General features: G+C 37.5%; 1 protein-coding gene across 5 annotated transcripts in view; it reads right to left on the minus strand.

The window, feature by feature from the left end:
• Nucleotides 1-20,425, minus strand: part of VTI1A (vesicle transport through interaction with t-SNAREs 1A) — a 272,255-nt gene that overhangs the window by 162,007 nt on the left and 89,823 nt on the right. The window lies entirely within an intron of this gene.

The raw sequence follows: 20,425 nt of genomic DNA on the forward strand, positions 1-20,425 counted from the left end.
GACACAAAGAAATATCTTCATGAAGGTTACATTCAACCAATAATGTATACTGGTCAACAACAAGCAACTGCTCTTATCCTAAAAAGTGTTTAGTTGCAAAAATGTTAATGAAATCCACAGAAACACTTAGGAACCAGTTTTTTAATCTCATTACCATATCAAGGAGCTCCTGTTAATCACTGTCCAAATTCATTTGGATTTATTGCATCACAGTTATGCTTACAATTAAATGCCACAAGGTCCCAGTCAGATTAAACAAATGATTTTTCCTGTAGTCCTTACAGGACTAGTAGTGACAAATCACATGGAAGTAAAATATATCATAATTAATTAGCAGAGGCCCATAGACAACCTCTCCCACAAATCTCCATGGGCAATTTTAATAGGTTTCAATATTTAAATATAAACCCCTACAAAATTGCTTAAAAATTCAAGGAATACTTGCAGTTATTATAGGTAACAAATATGTCAGTCATGTAATTTTTTATTACATAATTATTTCTTCAGGGATGTTAGAAACAAGTAATTATTTTCTTAAAAATGAATTGGCAGCAACTATTTTAAGCATGCCATTGTGAATGAAATATTATCAAATAATTGTTGTATTACTAACAACTGACTTACAGAAAAGAAACATTTCCTTATCAAAGCACATCTCACCATTGTAAGAAAATTTAATCTTCTTTACAGAAGCTTCAGTAAGCTAGTAGGAATTACAGGAAGATAACTGGTCTTAATATGAAATATGAACGCCAGTGTGAGGAAAAAGGGTTCGGCTTCTTTAGCTTGATTTCCAATAGTACATTTTAGCTGTTCATTCCTCTTATATGTGTTAGGGAAAGTAACAGATGACAGTATTTCAGAGATGTGTTGGAAAAAAATCTTCCTTTATAGGAAGAAATATTTTCTCAAATACTAAGAACGGTTCATGGTAATCTCCCTGCTTAAGAAATAGCAAATTCTACCTAAACCGATTCAAAACAATGTGTCCCCACAATGAGCGGGCTAGAAAATATATAACCTGCCAAACAAAAAGCCCTCATTTATTTCCAGAACTCAGCTTTCATCTCAGTGATTTGGATTTGTTTATCAAGTAGAGACCCTGGTGCTCCTTCATAAAAATCTTCAGTACACTGTATTTTGTCTGCCTTCAGTCTCTTCAAAACATCAAAATGTCTCATTTCTCATTCATTCCTTGCTAATGTTCACTTAGGGGGATATTCAAAAATGTCTGTGCTAGTCCAGGAAGACTGGTCTCCTGACACTGGAGAGGAAGGAACCTAACTTAAAATAAATGTTTAATGATGAAATTATTGAACTGAGTTTAGTCTTGACATGTCTGCAATGTCAAAAGAAAGTCTTCAAGTTAAAGACAAAGTTGTACAAAATACCCAAGTTTCAACTCTGAATAGTCGCAACTTCAGCCTATAGGAGAGGTATTTACCTTGAGCCACAAACTTGGGCTGAAACTCAAGTTATCTTGTCTTGAGTTATTCTGAGTTCCTTAATTGTGGTAGCCAATTTTCAGTAATCAGACAATCTTCCTGAAAGAATCTCTTGGAAATTACATGATTTCTTTCATTTAGATGCATCTCAGTATTGACTCTTGTGTTGGGTACAAAACAGTGTTAGAAGAGAGGAGGGTAAATAAGGACATGAAATTTGTGGGACAACATCATGATACACCGACAGCAAGCAAGCTGTGAATGGAATATACAAATGTTACCAGGGTCTCCAAGTCAAAATGTCAGACAAAGGAACAATGAAGAAAAATTAATTAGTGAAGTTGGCCTCTGTAATAGGAATGAATAAATATACTGGGATTTGTAATATAGCTTGTCAAACTAATTGTGAAGAGTGATAAAAATTGATGTTTAAAATATATAGCTATATTTTATGAACACTACTGAGTCTCAAGTCAGGCAGCAATAATAAGACTTTCCACAAATAGAGGTCAAAAAAGAGAAAAATAAATCAACTTGGAATGAAAGACAACATCATAAACTTAAGAAAAAAAATTTCATTCCATTATGCCTCCTCCCATTTCCGCTGCAAGCTAAATTTTCAACTCGGTAAGTGTAAATACCTCAAAATGTAAAGGTAGCAGTACATCAAGAGGTCTCAGCAAATTGCCCAGTGTGTATTAAGTAAATTACCTATTATTGTATAGATGAGGAGAAGGTCTGTACCTGTGCCTTTCAGTGGCAGCTCACCATTAGATTAGTTTAGTTCTAGCGAGAAATCACACTCACAATACACGAGTAGGGTTAATTTTTTTGAGGCACTATGTGCGGAAGAATAGCCAAAACCACTCTACGCTGATGGAAGTAATCATCATTAGCTAAACGAATGTGCGCCTAGTCTCCTCATGAAGAACAGGAGGCAAGCACTGAGTTGGGGAAAACTCAGAAAGTGCTTTAAAAAGCTTGTTTCTGATGAGCTAGAAGGTGGGAAGCATGATAAAACAAGAAGTAATGCAAAGAGACAACTGACTTGGAAAATATTTGCAGCAGCATTCAGAATGGGAAAAAACATGATAAAACAAAAAAAAGCTTTTGTTCATAAGTGAAAATATTTGGGGATATGTGGATACTGGGGAACACTAGATCTGAGGAGTGCCATGTGACTCTCTTCATATTAGAGCCTACAGAGACCAGAACTGAAATTGGTATCTGTAACTGAACGGAGAGAAACAGTTGGCAGAAGCACTGGTGGCCAAAAATATACGAAAAGGTTTAAGCTCTTTGTTCGCAAATACACAGGAAAATTCTGCAAAAATTCAATCATGTTGGTTAATCACAGTGATATGTTAATCAAACCTAAAGAATTACCATGATAAAAGCAAGCCCATCAATACCCAAAAGTTGCCAATTACCACTATTAACCTTCACAGAATTGATAATTTATTTTTCAATTTCTGACTACAAACTGTAACACAGGATTATCTTTTTAATAGTCCATTATCCTTTGTTTTTCTAATACTTTGGTCTATCTTTGTTTTCTAATACTTATCCTGCTATTTTATGAATGTTAAAAAAATATAAAATTACATGAAACCTCATTAATAAATCAGTACATAATCGTTAAACCAAAGTAGCATCTAATCAGTTGCCTTTCACATCACAGCACCGACCCTAATCTATGAGGCATAAACAAACACATTCTTTGTGCTAACTTAAATCTTAAAAAAGAAAGAAATATATCCCAACATAAATATTTCAGCAAACAGCCATATGAAGGAGCATGAATGTTTAATTTAGCCATCACCTCTGTCACTATTTGTTAGACAACATACTAGTGTTTCTCCTCTGGAAATTCCAAAATCTAACCAAGTTTCCAGTGCCCAAATGAAAATTATATTCCTTCTTAGCCCCATAATACCCATCTATATCTAGGAACATCAAAATAGTTTAATATTTCACAAAATCCTTCTCCAAGGAGATCATGCTATATTTGGTCAATTCACGTCTTTACTAACAACACCTACGAAGTCTGAATAACTTTTCATTGCCTTGCTTATGCTGGAGGGAAGGATTTAGCATAAGGGCCAGGTTTTAGAAGGCTGGCTTCAATACCATCTTGTTCCACATATTTCTACCAAAGATTAAGTAATTTCCAACCAAGTTCCTCAACTGGAACATACTACTTTGGTCAGTTTAAGGATCTTCTGTTATACTGAACATCTTTTCATCTATTCAAGAACTTAGCAATTACATGTGAGATAGGAAAATAGATGTTTTTAATATTGGATTTCAAATACTGGAGACATAAGTTTAAATGAAACAGATCAGGTGAAGAAAAAGGTATGGTTTCCATATGCTTTGTCACTCAAGACAATGATCTCTCCACAATTGCATAGAAGTGCCTTTGATCTATTGCCTCAGCTACACAACCACGTGATGGCCCTTAATTGCACTTGAACTACAGTCTCCTGTTTGGGAATATACCATGAAGGAAGTTTTGGTTGTGTGTCTGGAGACATGTGGATACACAATACATAACATAAACATGTCTAAGTGGAATGAAAATGTTCAGCAACTGAATTCATTGCTCTGGGTACAAAAATAGTGTTTCATGAACACTGGAAATCTGCACTTAAATAGCACCCTAACATTAAGGTTTTGCTTCTCAACCCCTGTACCCATTAAGTCTAGAAAAAGGAATAAAAAATATAAATCATCATCATTTTGAAAGCTCGTACTGCATCATTTCCATTAAACCAGAAAACAAATGCTTGACATTTTATCCTTAAAAATTAACTTAAAATGGCCTGACTTAGAGGAGCAACAGCAGCACATAATCTCTTAGAGTTGTTTTGCAAGTGGCCTCATATTTTTCTTCATTGGAGCTCTGTATAGAATTGGTACTTGGAACACGCTGCCTAAGGTTTAATGGAGTAACAGAATGTGAAGGAAAGCAACTCAACAAAAGCTGCAACTGTGGCATTTCACAGTGTCCTTTTCTCCTTTTGTCTGCCCACCTGCTCTCTTCTGAAGTGCTGTGACAAGAAAGCTTGGCAAGATGAGATCTATGTCCATGGCCTTGTAATCACGTTTCATTGGCTGAGTTCTTAGGTTGAACTTTAGGTGTCTATGGACTTCATCCTAACTTTCTCAGTATCTCTGGACGTTCTCAGAGGAAGGTCTGTTCATAAGAATGAGTAATTGGAGCTGGATGCATGTTTCTAATGAGAGAACCAATATATTACTACAAATGAAAAAATGGATAATAGAGTTCAACAGAAAGAAATGGTGCAAATACATGTCTAGCTCAGAAGCAGTCACAGAACTTCTATCCTACAAGCCAACATACACCACAAACATTAGTTTCTCACAGCATCCTTTAAGAAACTTAAAAAAACCCTAAAAATTAAAAGCCACAATTACAGTGTTTGAGAGGAAGACAGTAACATCACATGTTTGAAAAACTCAACAGACTAGCTGTAAGCAGCCAAAACACTGTTCTGTATAGGAACAACAACCAGGATAAATGAAGATAACTTTAATATATAACTTAATACCATCAGTGTAAACCTCTGAAGGCCAATGGACTCACACTGCCAATTTGGTCTTCCCTGATGGTTAAGAGAAAACCTGTTATTTTCCATTACAAAATTCAATGTGCCTATATCATAACTTCCCATTCAAATCTTAATCCCATTACCACCAAAAAAGATACTACACGTCTGTGTTCTCATGTAAAAACGAAAGGAATATGCAGTTTCACAAAGGATGATCATTCAAATTCCCCACTAAGGAATCTTCAGCACATCAATAGCCTTAATGTGCATCTGAGTACCTCACTGCAGCATGCTGCAACGTCCACCCTTGGCTAGAGTACAAGAAAAGCTTCCACAATTGATATGCTCAGTAGGAGTTAGATTTGATATCTAAATGTAACAATATGTCTGTAATTATACAGACTCTGCATCAAGTTACATCACAGGATAATGCCAGTTTATTATCTAATTTAAATCAAAACTTTTGGAGTTGAGAAGTATTTTTTTTTCTGACTAGTGATAGTATATACTGAAGTCAGAATTGAAAGCTCTAATTCAATTCATTTTTTGTACATCTTTAGAACTAATGTTCCAAGAATCTAAAAATGTAACATTTAAAGACTGGATTGATGTATGCAAAACTGAGCATTAATATTTGCTTTCTAAGAGAGTAGGAATCAATTGCACTAGGTGCTGTACAAACACTGAATTCCCATCACTCTACACTTTCTAAACCATTGGTAACAAATTTAAAGTCGTGTTTCACTGAAGAAATGTTCTTGCTGGAACATTTTTTAAAGAAGTAAAGAAGGGGAACATCTTTTTATCAAAAAGTAAAGGATCAGTTAAGAAGTACACGGATTTACTGAGCAAAAGGAGGAACCATTTTTACAGAAACACTCCATTTCAAACTCAGTCATGTTAAGTCTCACATAAGGTTACACTCTGGAGAACAGAACAAGTGAAACCTTGATTTCTGCTGCTGGCCTTCACACCTACAACAAAATTGATGGCATATTTGTAACTCAAAAGTTAAAATAATTTCTTTAAAATGGACACGCTGTTATTCTCAGTAAAAAATGAAAATTTGTTTCCAAGTGAATGAACAAAAGGAACTGGACATGGTCATTGGAAACTGTTTATCATAGTGAAATTAAAAAATTACTATTACCTAGGTTATAATATCTAGGTAGGAAAGATATGTATATAAATAATATTATATATTATTTAACAATATTAATAGACCCCATAATTATTAATCCTTGTTATGTTATGAGAAAGCTTGCACAGTTTAACTTTCATAAACACACTATGCAGCAAGAAATTAATCAAGTGCATCAACAAAAAAATCCACATCATATATTTGTCCTGTCTTTGTAAAATAAAATTCTGGCAGGAAGATGTTTGGAAGAAGCTAAGACAATTTTTGGTGGCAAGTGGAGGAGAGCAGAGTGTTACCTCTAACAGGTACTCGTTAAATTCAGTGGCTAACAGATCAGAACTAGTGCTTGTCTATATATTCAAGTTGTGAATGAACAGCAGCCGTGTCCTTTGGAGCTGACTATAGCAACAGGAAAACCACAGTCGGTCCTGGCTGAAATAGAAACAGCTCATTTTCATGGGAGAAGAGGTACAAGAGTAGCCCATATGCTCAATGCAGAACTGGAAATGTGTACATATCAAATCGCAGTTCGAATCAATTATCTATATGACACGGCATTAAATGACTTCCCAATAAGCGGAGAGCATCCTGAAAAAATCAGCCTAAACCCATCAGTGATGGGGTTTGAAGTTTTCAGAGTGTATACCTCTCTGTAGAGATTTGTTTCTATATTATTTCATTTGGGGGATTTATATTGAATCTGTCAGTGTATTTGGACACAGACCTCATAAACCTTAATCATATAGATGTTGCCTTCTGTTCCGACTGATGTGCTATATTTTGGAAGCTCAGATAAGTGCAGAATATGTCTCTAAGTTGATAGGTGACTGTGCTCATCAACTCAGGAAGTTTCCATGCAGAAAAGCAATGCTCCGAAGAGGTAGGTAAGTTGCCAGCTAGTTTCTGAATGATTTGGTGCTGACCTAAAATATTTGAGATGTTTCTGCATTTCTGGGCAGTATGAGGTACTTGAGGAAGGAGCTTCCCACAAAAGGAAAAGCTGCCACAGCACTTTGAGCAATGGGCCATATCACAAAATAACTCTCCAACAGAAGCAGTGGAGGAAGCAGTTTTGGTCTACAAGGTTTGATGCAAGGTTTTTGAGATTTCTAAGATCTGCACTATTGGAGCAAGCAGAAAAATACAGAGTAGTCACACAGGAAGGGCATTATTGGACATAGTACTGTACGTTGAAAATTTTCTCCTTTCACACTTAAGCTATAACATTTCGTTTTTTCCCAAGCTGCATGCAGATTGTTCTCAGAGGTTCCCAAGAGTCTCAAGACTCTTGTTGACCATATTGCTACAAGCCCAGGGCCATCCATTCATTGCATGAGCTGAAGTAATCAACTCTTAGCCCATTGTGTACTTCTAAACCACTGTAATTACAGAGAAAAGTACATCAGTTTAAACCACCCTTGCAGGCCAGCATTGACTGCAACAAAGTAGTAATTAATACAAAATCAGCTGCTCATCTGAGAAGCAAATCATGAAACCAGCACAACTGAATTGATCACAATCATCCATTCACATCCTAAATCATACCATGTGCCTGTACAATACTCAGTACAGTGAAGTCTTCATTACAGTTGCCGCCTTTAGGCACTATACTAATTGAATAACAAAATAATGCTAATAATAAGAAACAGAAGTTCTAAAGAAACTTCAGCATATACATTTTGCACCCATCATCCTGCCATTATCTCATTGATAAGGGCAATTGTAGGTATCAAATATATGTTTAATTACATTTTCTCAATGTACCAGGCTTGAACTTCTAATAATGTTGCCTTTGAACAGAAATTTAAAAAAGGACTAGCTTGAAGTTTGGGAGAAGAATGGGATAAAAGGGTAAGTTAAAAATACACTGGCCACACACTGACAGAAACCGTTGAACTATGTCTTATATTTTTGAGTGGATCAAATTCCTGATTTTTTGGGAGAAAATATGTTTGGATGCACTATGGAAAGTAAAAGTAAATAAAAAAAAAGAGTGAAGAAAAATAAGAAGTAGTAAATGAAAAAGCTGCTTAACAGAGGCTACAAACTGCTGACACGCACGGAACCCTGAGTTGCTTCTACATGGATGTGCTCAATATGGACTAAAATACACTTGAATTCTACAAGACAGAAAACCCCACAACACTCAAAATGTTACTTAATCTCATATTACTTGTTGCCTACATTACTGGAAAAAGACAGCAATAGATTAAGAAACACTTCAACTATTTATTTAGAGTTCTTCATCTTTAGGTTCTTTCTGTTTTTTAGGATTAACTCCTCACCGTCTCAAACACATATGCATGCACATACACTTACATAAAGATGCATCTTAACCTGACTGTATTGAACACATCAGAATATCTTCTGTGTCAATTTACCAGAAATGACAATAGCAAATAGCAGAGCAGTGATTATCAGGAAGCCTTTATAACTTTGGTGCCTGTCACCTACAGCTCATTATAAAACCTGCTATATGGACAGCCCATACACATTTTGGGGCCATAGAAGGCAACTAGGTTTTTGCCAGGCAGCACTATCTGAACTATGCAGTATTTTTCCTGGGATATTGTTCTGTTCTGACCACAAACTAAAGCACAAACTTTACGAGGAACAACTTCAACAACTTCGGAAATGGCCCAGTTCCAGCAGGACACACCCTGGAGTGCATTACAGCACTGCCTTGTAAACTCTTTTATTAATTTCATAATAAATGCTTAGAAATCAGACTTTTTGCAGGTGATAATTAAATATAAAATCAAGGCAAAACAGATGTGTGATAAATTCTTGGCAATGGACCTGTTTAACTGAGTTTTATCATGGATTTCCAGCAGGCCCAGCCCTGCTCCTGCTCTGGATCCCCCTGCAGTGTACATCGCCAGGGCCCTTTGCCGAGCACTTCACCTCTCTCAACACTGTCTTTAAAGTTTCACTTACCATTACAACATCTCAATGTGGAAGGGTTTAACACTTGATTTGGTTTTGTTCAAGTTAAAATCCACTGCTGCAGTTCACGGTAGAACTTTTTTAAAAGACCCATAAACTTTTTATGCACTTTTCAGCTCAATACCAGCTCATTTTTCTTTGATGACATCAGTGCAGCAGTGACTTTCTGTTGTGCTTCAAAAAGGGACTAAACTACTGAGAACTTTCAGTAGTTTCATAAAATGAGGCCTACACCCCAGAAGGAGAAAGTAAGTAACATCTCAGCTCTCTTCCCTTCTCACCACCTCTCTGGCTGTTAAAGAAAAATTACAAATGGCAGAGCTTAAATGGTAGATTAAAAAAAAAAATCACAGAAAACCTATAAATGAATAGACCTTGTACACACACAGGGTCCCATTAACACAGCTTTCACAAACTGGTGGCTGCCAGGTCTGTTTGAAGAGAATAACAGTGGACTTTATCCCTACAAACCTGATTTCTGTTTGGAAATCCCCAGTCTCTTTGAAGTGACTGATACAGAACTTCACCCTTACAGACCTGAATTACCTTTGGAAATCCCCACTCCAGGATACAAAGACTGACCAGCCTGTATTAGCCAGCTTCCTTCTCCACAGAAAAGGATGGGTTTTATTCTGCTCATGTTGGAGACTGAGAGGAGGAAGTGATTGAGGATGAACTCTAGTGAATTGCACGCGCTGGGCTGAGACCACCTCCATTCCCACCCCTCGGGCTGTGGGCACAACTACAACTTCCAGCCACGCAGGGACACATGAAGGCCCTCTTAGCACATGGTGTCTTCCCCTTTCTAATTCTTGCTGTGCAGTTGCATCCAGTAAAATTATAAGCCATGCCCAACACAGGTGGTTTCCCTTCTCTTTAAAGTGACCCTTACATTCTGTTGCACTGCCTGGCTCAAAACCAGGTTGTCGTGAGCCTGCCAAGGTTGCAGAGGGATAGGATAAATCTGCCCAAGCATGGTATAAGCCACTTTAATTTGTCATATAAGGAAGTGTATAACTAGATGCCATGTCTCTACTAAGGCCTGTCTGGTTTGGCTCAGGAGCAGGACCACAGCCATTTAAACAAACCACTAAACTTCTGACCTGTGTGAACCCATAGAGAAGCAGAGCAATGTTTGGAGCTCAGATGACTCTTTGCCCTGCTGCTCTCTACTGTCCCAGACATGACACAGATCAGGAACACGGATGATGAGTAGGATACATTTTCTAGCTTTGGCTATTAAAGGTTGCTACAATTAAAAACATAAATAAAATTAACTTCAGCCTGTACTCTGCATTACAAGGTTCATTAGCTACTAAATTCATAAGGACATGCACACAAGGCCATTCTGATTCCTCTGTTGGTCATCCATTTGAGACTGACAGAGAAAATTCACCACATTGGAGAACACACCTCACACCCCAGGAAGGGGTCCCACACGGTCCCCGCCCACAGGAGCCTGTGTCTGACTGGGGAGGAAAGTCAGAGAATCAGTGAGCCTGTGAGAACGTCTCCCACATTAACCTCACTCATCCAGTATCAATGTCTATGAATTACAGAAGCTAAGGGAAAGAACAAAGAGAAACTGCATAAAACCTAGTTATTTTAACAATCTGTTTTGCTCAGTAATTAATCAGATCAGCCCTCTAAGGGGCTCCAAAGATCCTAAGGTAAACTTAATTCACTCTAATTGAATTAAAAACTATTAAGCTAAAAGTTACAATGCCTAGCAAGGATAAAAAATATCCCTATAAAACCTCCCTGCAAGCAGGGAACTAGCAGTTATGCCAAGCAGCAGAACAGGAGGACACGCACTGCAGAAATTACAAAAATCAGAAAATGCCACAAAGAAAAACATATTCATTTTGATCCTTCAGTCTAGACTTTAGTGTTTTAAAATAAGCCATATTATTATGTTCAAAGGTGAATGATACAGTATTTTTCAGGGGTATGCTATGCATTGAGTAGAGCTGACTGTCAGCTTGCTTTATTTCATGCAGAAGGCTTAGGTCAGTTCTAAGGTAAAGACTGTACTTTCCACAGGAGAAACAGAAATGTTCTCTTATGAAAAAGGAACTGGACAGCATTTATAAAGTAAATGATTTATGCAACTGTATTAGTACATTTTTTTAATTCATGACTGCATACAAAGATTTTCATGTATACAAATGTCCTCACCTTGAAACAATTCAATCATTTGTTCCTGTGAACATGTGTGGCCTGTGGATTGTCTGTGAACTATTTGTCCTAGATACTGTTTTGATTACTGGTAATTCATATTTTTCTCTCTGCAATACTTGATTAATCACCTCCACCTCATGTAATTGTTCTTACTTGTAGACTGGATGAACCCCAAAGAACTTTCATATTCACATGCCTGAGACAAATATTCAAATTACATACCTGTACATGATTATCTGTTACTATTTCTTTTCTCTGGAACATTCCCTCCATTAAACACTTACTATTAGGAACATTTGAAATTAATAAAAAGCAACACGAAAAACTAAAAGGCATTCATAGTATTCTTCTAATGAATGCTCACAATCTTTTTTTTTTAAAAAAAACCTAAAACATCAGTCCAGAGAATAGGTAAACAAAAAATACCTGTAAAACACTATCTAGAATGCAATTACATCAACAAAATTTCTACTAAATGTCAGAAAAAAATTTCCAAAACAAAGTTTTACTGTCAAACAGGAAAAACAATTTTCCTGGGGAGTTTTCCTTTTAAAAATAAAACCTAGAACTTTGCACACTCTCATCCCCAAAAGGTAGATGGTAGCTATTATTTTTACTAAAATTATCACTGAACTTAAGCTCAGAAATACAGGCTCAATGGCTACTTGATTTGTGAGGAGAATGAAAAAAGATAAACAATTCAAAGTGTTCTGAATAAATGGTAATTTAGCAGAAATACAGTGTTTCCTTGAATGCTCTTTTGGCTATAAGCAATAATGCTGCCACAAAAATCTGGTTTGCATCATCTAAATGCTTGAAAAAAGAACACATAATTTAGGAAAAAACCGATGGCTGCCACTTAGCCATAAAGAGCAGCACTAGTGTTAGAAATAGCTTTTCTATGATATTTTTGTTCATGTTCTGGGTTTTTTCAGCAGTAGAAGTAATTACCGTGGTTTGTGAGGGCAGTGTTTAGTGCTATTACCCTTTAAACACTGTACACAAACACTGAGTCTGACTCCAGGAAGGTTGAACGTGGCCACAAGCAGGGCTGTACCCACATCCTTGCCTTCAACTCACCAAGGAGCCCCAGTGATTTCATGAGAAGTAAGGGCTGTACTTGAGAAAAGGTGTGTTGCCTTTGATCCAACTCACTGTCTGTTGGAAAGAAGCATTCTTTTACACCTTAAACCATAGTTTTATGCCCAATACTTTAACCTAAAAGACAGGAGTGGAATGACCCACTTTGGTTTCATAGACTGGGTATTCTACCTTAGCAAATGGAGCCCAGTGACAAATCTCTTCTGTCTGTGCTCTGTGAACTTCATATTTCTACCTCCAGGAAGATCCTTTTACAAATCTGAGAAGCTTCTTTGAAGGAAGACATCCCTATATAGCTAGAGATGGATTTCTGAAATTCTGTCACTGGTAAAAGAGGTACTAAGGATGACAGAGAGGGTGCAGGCAGATTTGAAGCTCGGGGTGCATCACGCAAGGCTTTTACCACCAGTATTTGAGGAATTAGCCTGTATCAGCCTAATTTATTGCAGTGACCCCTTAGGGTCCGTGTTTGAAATGGCTCACAACAGCCAGCTGTGAGGTTTGCAAAAACTCCAGATCCATCCAGGATTCTGTGGATTCCAGTAATTCCTAGAGTGTGCACACACCATGCACCAACCCTTCCTCCCCACAGCAGCTCAGCACCGTGATCAGATCCCTCTCCAGCCAACAGAAGGCCAGGAGAGATGCAGAGTGACACACACACTGCTTTTTATTGGCACAAAACTCGATTCTCCTTTGGCACATAATCTGCAATTAATTCAGATGCCTGTAGACAATACGTAAGTACTCGGTTCAATACCAGCTCATTCTTCTCCTGTTTTTACACAATCTTATTTTCTAAAAATTTTCTAAGAAGGTGTCTTTGAGACAGGTTCTTTAGCTTCCTTCTTAGGCTCAGAGGAACTCTGCTGTACTGACCCTCTAGGCAGCTGAAGGAGCATGGAAATGGACTTTACCACCTGAATGACAGGCAGGATACAAGCAATGCAGGGGTTTCTGCAGCTCCAGTGTAACATGAATCACTTTCTACAGAAATCAGTGATAATAGCATGCATATCACATGAATCCTCTGCTGTGTTTTTAACCGTTGATGAGAAAAAAAAAGTTACTAGTAAGGGTTGTGCACTTTGATCATAAACAAGCAACACCCTGCACTTACCACTAGAACATGGGGATGGCCCATTTATTAACCGTTGGTTTAGCTCTGATTACAAAGCCAGTAGGTATTCCCTTCCTCTTGCAGCACTCCCAACAGCTGACTACAACAAAGTCAATATTCCAGTTTGCATAGTTTATAAAAACCAAATACACTCTATCAACCAGCTGCTGACACACGATGTGAGGTCACTTTAACGCTTTGGTGCAAGGATACAAGTTACACCACAGGAGGAGCTTCTAAATTCAAAGAAGAAATATTACCTTTCCAATCAATGGATTAAGTGCCCTGCCACTGGCTTTGCACCAAGGGTGTGTCTGCTAATTGTAAGGAGCAGATTGAGCACCCCACATTCCTCAGCCCAGACAATAGGGAAGTGGCACACCTAATCCCCTTAAATGGGATGCCTGGTGTTGCCTGCAAATCTGTTTATACTGTTTAGCAAATGTGAATTAGTATTTGCTGGCATAAACGCCCTGCTGTGCAGACCTTTGTTAACTTGAGGCTACTTCCTTGTTCTCTTAAAGCTGTTAAATGACTCAGTCTGGCCTTAATATGTTTCAGTGCTGTGTTCACTATTTATCTCTCAAGCCTATTGTTTTCTAACGCATCCTCATAATCGTCTAAGAGGTTCTCCATTGTGACAACAATTTGTTCAATAATTACAGGTTCACATGAAGAAAGACCAATATACTGTGTGGAAAATCAAATATACAGATGGGGGTGGAGGGAGGAGAGATAAAGACAATCTCAAATTACTTTTTTTAAAAAAAAGATAGGTCTAGTATAAATCTGTAAGTGCTTTAGCATTCTCATAATTACAGAAACAGAAAATTAATTAATGGCTATGCATTTTGCATAGTCTGTTAGGTGTCTGCAGGGATACTGCACCAGGGAAAAGATTAATTTGTGTAGTCTTTGTGTCGTTCTTCAGTTCACAATATGATCGAAAACAACGATATTCGAGATTAAGAAAGAGTATTCACTACTCTGTGTCCAAGGTATGGAAGATGAGGTCTGTGCCCAAATAGCTTACAAACCAAATCCATATCCAAAGGAACTAGTAACAAATTATCTTGTATCTTGAGTTCATTTACTTGTAACATAAAAAACCTCCATGAACATTATGGCTTCTAAGGAAAGAAGCCACTGAAGACCTTATTTAACTTTTCAGACTCTAGTTAAAGTCTTCAGATACTTGCAGTTGGCAGGCTTGCCACCCAAATAAACTCTCAGATCATATATTCATATGCAGATTTGACCAGGGCACAAGTTTATAACCTGCTAGGAGTGGCTTCCTGCAATCTCTCAAATTTACCTTCTGACCCTGTTACCTTTTTATCACTACCTTGATAGGTGAAATTTGCCAAAGCTAACCGTGATGTTTAGCAAGAAAGAGACAACTGCTGGCTTGGGTGTATCTCAGTTCTGCAGCTGCAGTAAATCAGCACCCATCCAGTATTTCAAAAAGCTTCCCTCTCCCCCTCACCCTCCTTTGGCCAGTGGAGCAAGTCATGCTCATCACCAGAAGTCCCCTGTCACTTTAAGAACTGAAACGACAAAACCTGTACCATTTTTATACTTTTGTTCATTCTTTTCAATCCATTCTAACTCCTTCCCCCTGGGAGTTAGCCCTCCACCAAAAGTTTCTTTCAGTAAAGCACTAGCTCTGTCTATTAAGCTTACCCACCCCTGCTTAGCCTTAACACTGGTTTCTTTGTACTTGCCTGGTGAACTGACCAGCTATACAGCACAATAGCTACAATTACCAAATTACACTCCCTGTCACTGCCTTTTGTATCACACCTCTAACAGGTGTCATTACCATGATAGGCAAATTGTAATAACCCATTCACAGACTCCCCCACTCTTAATAATGTTTTTTTATTATTACTATTTTATTTTACATAATATATGTGTGAATACTGCACAGAGCCTGAATGGTTGGTAAATGTACAGGACTGAAAGATTGAACCGCATGAACTGCAGACACAAACAGCAGCATTTAGGACAACAAACCTGAATGCTACCACATCCCTGACACCGTGAACACATGCACATACACGGATACATTAAAACAGTAATAGTAATACCAATATATGTGGTTATGGAAAACCTATTGGTCTAAAAAAAGAGTGATAGGAGGCTTTTCTGAGTTGAGGCTGCTCCCCTGCCCTTGCCCACCCGGCTGTACTATGGTATTGCATGTGAGGGGTACACCAGGAGATGCTCTCCTGACATCCTTTGAGAAACCCCAGCAGGAGAGGAAAGCAGAAGCAAGCATTGCAGGTTATAACATTCTATGAATGCAGCAATTTAAAGCAGGTTTTCAGTATAAATATAATATAAAAATGTAATGAGTTATATGATTCACAAAATCAAATGTTTAAGCAAGATTTAACTGAACCAATAAAAAACTTCTTTACTTAGGGCAATGGAAGCTGCCATAACCTTTGAAAAGTGATAAATATACCAATATATCGCTGTCTGCTGTTTTTTGGGGCCTTACTCATTACTGTGTTATTTAAGTCAAATCCACTGACTTTATTGACTGGCATAAAAGGTCACATAGTAGCAAAATGGGTTCCAAAACCCAACCTGATGATGATGGCACTGACAGCCCTATCAACACAGTTCAGATTTCTTCAGTGAAATACACAGACAGAAATAAAACACACAAAACTTCACACACTGGCAATGTAATACCTGGAGTACACACACACACACAAAAAAAAAGACACCGTGCCTTAACACTTAGTTGAGAACACTCTCATCATTTAGTTGAGAATCTCCCTTCTTTAACTCATATTGCCAAGAAGCTCTGGATAAAGAGAAAGTAATTGAAACATGTCCTGATGGATAAAACTGTTTTCTTTTTGCTTTGTTTAAAAATTAAAATCCATAGTTAAGCCCTTTTTAGCTTTAAAGGGTATTGTAAGAACAAAATTGTTCTACTAGTTTGAGAGAAACACAAGAAGAGATGACCTGAGAAATCTCATTATGATATAGTGCTAGTTTAGATGTTAATAATGGTAAGGATGGTTCTTCTCTTTCTGAAACACCATATTTCAGAGTTGAAGTAAATTCTGACCTATTAAATACCTGGCATATGATTTCCATGTGGGGCAGATAGTGACAACCCAGACAGAGCTTTTCATACCTTCTTGCCTTTCATGTGATGTTGCACATGTCTGAAGAAAGCAAACTGAAGGAAATGGAAGCAGTTCGATCCAGGATAGGTACCTCACATTTGCACACTTATGAATCTACAAGTAAAACTATTTTTCTTTTAGATGTTTTGGATTAGGATCCACAAAAAAATATCAAGCCTGTGCTCCCTAAAAATGTGGGCTGGTGAAGAAAAGCACTGGCTGAAATCAGCTAGCCTCTTCTCAGTAAGGGCTTTTGACTTTGACAGCAGTAGAGAGACAAAGGAGAAAATAAATGAATACAGAGAAAAATAACTTGACTCTTCATGCATTGCAGTGGAAGAACTAGAACAAATCTTCTCCAGCACTATTTTTGTTAACCTATTGTCTACGTGAAACGATCCTTCTGCTTAAGGCAGTGTTACCTACCTGCCTATTTTTTGACAAGTAGACCACCATTTCTGGACATACAACACCCTTTGGAATTGCTACAACTAAGTGCAGGAATCCCTCTACACAGTTGTACTGCTACAAGTTTGGCATCTCCTTATTCAGCTGTTTCTCAACATGACAAAAATTAAATGCAGATGAGAGGAAATATATTGTTCTCTACCTCATCACCCCATTCTTCCACCTTGCACACAGCACTTAACTATGCTTCCAAACAAGACATGCCTCAGGATGCTCCTGCTTTGAAAAACAACAAATATAACTTACAGCATGCAGCACTGAAGTCAGCCTTTCAGATAGGTGAAAAAAACTTTGGATTCCGACATTTCTTCTGCTGGAGGGACACACTGTAACACTCCGAGAAAGCAGGTGAGCTACTTTGAAGCACACGCCCTCTAGGCCACATCCCATTTTAAAACTCTAATATCACCTCAAATAATAATGCAAGAAGCAGTCCTATTCATAGGCAGGAAAAAACACGACCCCACATCAGACACAGAGTTGCAGTCATTTGACAGACCCCATGATTACAGTATGGATTTGTGGCAGAAGAAAGAGGATGGAAAAGGTATGAACAAGGTGAGGGTTTTACCCTCTTTAGTCTCCACTAAGGTGTGTAATGAATGTCACCAGCACAAAAGAGAAGTGGAGAACCTGTGTTATCATTCATGGTACCAACTTTTATAGTCTACAGAAGTTTCTATAATACCTGTAATTACACTTCTGTATATCTCATTTCTGGGAATTGCATATTTAGGAGGAGGAAAACATAAAAAATGGCTGCTCAGGAGACTTTCTCTTACTCTTGATTCTTTATTGCACTTCCTACACTTAGACAAAGTAAACCAGAGTTGGTATGACACATTGTCATAATGTGGCAGACATGAAACATAAAAGCAACACAGAAGCTGCCTCATGTCTTGCATCATCTTTGTGAATCACTTGTGAATCATACTCCCCTGAAATACACCACTAGACTGAACTGAAATGCTTTACTTCTCCTCTCCATATTTTAGAAAGGGTGTTGAATAATTGAAGAGTAGAGTCAAGGGCCACAGAAAAGACGTACAAATTTGGAGCAAAGAACCCCATTTTACAACTGAAAAGAAGTTTAGTTTATGGTTCTAGATATTTTCATGGCAGAAGGTTCCACTTGCCAATACAGTCCCTAATCTGCCACGAAAGAGAATATGAAGAATTTAGGATTGAATGTTGAAGCCTAGCAAACACAGATTAGAAACAGAATCTCCTACTTCTTTAAATGCAGACTGATTCACCATTGGAATGACTACTAAGGACAGAGGTGGCCTCCCCATCTTTTGATACCATCAAACTCTTGGTGGATGTTTTTCTGGACAAGATATCTTCATGCATACAACTTACTCAGTTAAATGCTGAAATAATTAGGCGAGATTTGCTGGCTTTCTTTTATACAGTAGGTGAGATAATGATTCAATAGTCCTCCATCTTTAAAATCTATGAATTTGTGAACTGTGTCAATGTCTAATCATTTTCCTCCATCAGGTATGACAGCAGTGTCTCTCTTCACTTTAGAGATAAGTTTAAATACAGATTTATCAAATTACTCTCCCTGCCTGGGGCACATGCAAGACAACCGGCCGTGGAAAACTCTGAATAGATAACACTGAATCTGAATCTATACAGCACAGATCCAACCTTTTCAATAAGGCCCTTAGGAATAGCATGTAAATATGAAGATATCTGGAACAAGAGTTTAAGTGGGAACAGAGTGGTGCAAGCAAGCCTCTTCATTCACAGAACCCAAGATTAAAATTCTTAAGAAATGACACCACTTGCTATGTATCTCTGTGCAGCATTTACACATCATTGCAATAGTGATCCACTTTTAGAAAACAAAAGGCTTTTTTAAATGCCCTGTGAAAGTCTTACTGGACTTTTTTTCTTTATTTTACAAAGTGTGGGCAACTCCAAAATCAATCATTATATTCCATCTACCATACAAAGGCCACAACTGTACAGGTTAATAGCATAGTACTAAACTATCGCCCTCCAAATTAAAAGGTAATAATTTGAAATGACAGACAGATTTGGAACACAGGCCCATTCTCAGGTCTGAAAGAGGGGGTGCCTCATTTTATGATGATTTCCTTAGAATCAGCCATCCCCTATTTACATATTCACAAACTAGCAGGGATTTCTTTACTACTATCCAAGCATTACTTAAGAATTGTATATCGGTATGTGTACATATATTAACAGAGAGAAAAAAAAGAGAGAGAGGGAGAAATTGTATGCATCTAGAGGTACATACAAAAGATACATACATAAAATCTCACAGTGCATTGTGGGGCTGTAGGAGTTATTTCAAATGTTTTCCATGACAGCAAATAGTTATGTTACTCTTGCATCTCTCAGTCCATCACTAGCATTGAACTAAACAATTGGTTTTAATACATTCCATCATTGCTTCTACAAGTTCAAAAGCCAAGCCTTAGATCTGTCACACTTTTAAATATTCAAGAACTGTGCTGTTAGAATCAAATTATTGAAAAAAGTTGTGTGCACATCTATTAAAATGTGCAGCCATTTCCCTAAATAAAAACTGGGGAAAATTCCTTCCATGAGTTTTGATAAGAATTTGGAGAATAAACATGTTATTTTATCATGACCTTTCCTGTGTACTTTATCTACCCTAACACACTACTTAGCATATTGCATGAGACAGACGAAGGTTTTCACATTAAATTTTGTTCTAGCCTCCTGATTTATTATGCTAAGTACTTATCTGACATCAGAATTAAATGAGACTATCTATAGTAGAATCTAGTTTTAATGAAAAAAGAGATGGTCGAGGAAGACTTGTCTCTTATAGGGACATACCTGAATATATCCAGCCTTTGTTTCAAGCTCAACTTGACTAGAAAAGAGTTCTTTAACTTTCTACTGTCCCCAACTCTCCTTGTTACCTCCTTTCTCTTTTCTCTGCTCTTTCTGCATTATTTAAGCATAATTTTCATGTTCTTTTTACCAGACTAGGTCTATAATCTTGTAGAATCTTTCCAGGTAACACTGAAATACAGACTTCTCTATCAACTGATATGTAAATCTACTGTCCAGGCTTTCATCAGCTTTTGCATTGATTATTCAAATAATCTCTTCCCTGGCTTTGATAAAATCATTCCTTTTCTAGCCAGTGGTTTGGGCAACTTATCTCTCTCTTTGCAGTGCTTCCCTTCCCTCTACTGCCTTCACTCCTGCCTCCAGTTTCCATTCCTTTCCCATCTCAAATTTCAGTTGCCATTCTTAAAGGCCAGGCCAATTGCACTTTATCAATTTTT

Source organism: Chiroxiphia lanceolata, chromosome 8 (assembly GCF_009829145.1).
Source record: "Chiroxiphia lanceolata isolate bChiLan1 chromosome 8, bChiLan1.pri, whole genome shotgun sequence".
In the NCBI taxonomy this organism is placed as follows: domain Eukaryota; kingdom Metazoa; phylum Chordata; class Aves; order Passeriformes; family Pipridae; genus Chiroxiphia; species Chiroxiphia lanceolata.